Source organism: Culex quinquefasciatus, chromosome 2 (genome assembly GCF_015732765.1).
Source record: "Culex quinquefasciatus strain JHB chromosome 2, VPISU_Cqui_1.0_pri_paternal, whole genome shotgun sequence".
NCBI classification, from domain to species: domain Eukaryota; kingdom Metazoa; phylum Arthropoda; class Insecta; order Diptera; family Culicidae; genus Culex; species Culex quinquefasciatus.
In genome coordinates this window covers 126257047-126259088 of record NC_051862.1, presented here as the reverse complement: position 1 = coordinate 126259088, position 2042 = coordinate 126257047, and positions in this window count along the sequence as shown.

Sequence of the window (2042 nt, the reverse complement as noted above, 5' to 3'; positions counted from 1 at the left end):
ATTCAACAACAAACGCAACATAGCAAATTGGTTATGATTTACAACAACTCAACTTTTATTTTTAATAAATTTAAAAATACTTTAACTAACATAATATATTTCCATCGAGGACCTTTGGGATATTAAACTAGACGTTACGAAGCTAAACTTTCTGTCATATTAAAATATTAAAGATACATTTTGTATTTCTTAATCCAATGATTAAACACAAACCCTCATAACTGCTTTTTTTTTACTTCAGGCCTTACAGTAAATATTCACAGGCTTCCAACTGTAAAAAAAATGTAAAGAAATCTATACTCAAGTCTTTTTTGGCAATGAAGTTTTTTTTTTTTTTATAAGCGACTAAACTTTGCATTTTCTTTTTGACAACATTGCAAATTATGGACTTTTTCAAATCAATCATTAAAAAAAACAAAGAAATTCAATTTTAGACCTGTAATTCACTAACTGTATTGAAAGCTTCCATACAACAATAGAATATTCTATTTATGTTCATAAAAACACTTTGCGCATTGACTGGGAATATGAAAGTCCTGAAATACAATAAAATAATCTTTGTAGAAGCCAAACGTAAGCTAGTTGCAATGTACTGGCAAAATTTATTTAATAATGAAGGAAATGTCAACGAATTAGTACGAATATTCTATACAAAAATTAACACTATACCATCCGAAACCGTACTTCTAGAAAAAAACGACGTAATAACACAGGAAATAAATACCCAGTGTGGTTCACTCCACAACTAAGAAATTTTAAAAAATAGAAAACAAAAAGCCTACAAATTATACAAAAGCAATACAAATGACACAAATTATCTGAACATATCCGACCTTTTTCTTCTAATTCCTGTTGAAAACTCGGCATCGTGTATATAGTAATCATCACCCTTCCGCTCACCCAATTTTGGGTAATGTTATAATTGACTACTTCAATCAGAACCCCTTAATCGTGCATCATATAAACAAAACTATTTGAGTGCGCCGCTCGCGCTGGTGCAGCACACATCACTCCGCGGAAGAAACAAAAAACTGACATTTCAAAACTAAACAACAACACACATATTAAGCCCTGCTCCCCTTACTCTCGCCTCCTCCTCCTCGCGCACATTTTTTTTTTAAATCTGAGTGATGGCAGCACAACGTTTAGGATTGCTGCGATCTTTGCATGCCGTGACGGATGCAACAGATAAATTTAGTTTGGTCGAAAGACGCAACGCGGGGGAGATGAAAAAGGGAGAAACTTCGGCACAGCGTTCGTGTGCTTCGTTTAGACATGTTAAGGGAAGAACACACACCAACCCGTCGTCGACTTCTTGCCAAAACCAAATCGAGCCACACATAGTCAAACCTCTTGAACATCCCAACCCAGCTATCAGGCCGTGCACGCGATCATCACGCATAACACTCTCACACACTCATACTTTCACACATACACACATCTTTCTGCTCCGCTCGCTTCACACAAACAAAATAACCGGAACATGCTCACCAAAACTCCAGAATCTCGGCTGCCTTCTGCCATCGTCGCCACGATGCCGTCCTGCCTTCCCAATCCGATGGAAAGCCGTCCTGCTGCGCAAAATTTCGGATCACGCACTTTATTTTATTTATTTTATTTTTTTCACTAAAGGAAATTGACTTTTCCATTTTTTTTTGTCAGACTTTATTCACAAAATCACTATTAATCAACATGGCAGGATCGCCAATGTGATATTCTCCTATTTAATAATATTAAGCTACACACTCTTCGTCATCTACCAGGGAGCCGAGCTCCATCTTTATTATTCGGCTTCATCTTCCAGACTGACTACGCATCCAGGGTTGCCACATTTGATTCTGTATTTTTGAGGGTCAAAAATCTATATATCTGTATCAGGGGGAAGAAAATCTGTATTTGGAATCTGTATTGACATTTTTAAACATTTTTCAAAAAACAAAATATTCTGCGGCAAATCGCACCGTAAGCGACTCCAGGTGAAGCAGAACAAGCTGCTCAAGATGGTGCACAACTTGGACCCATGGTACCCGACCGACGATCTA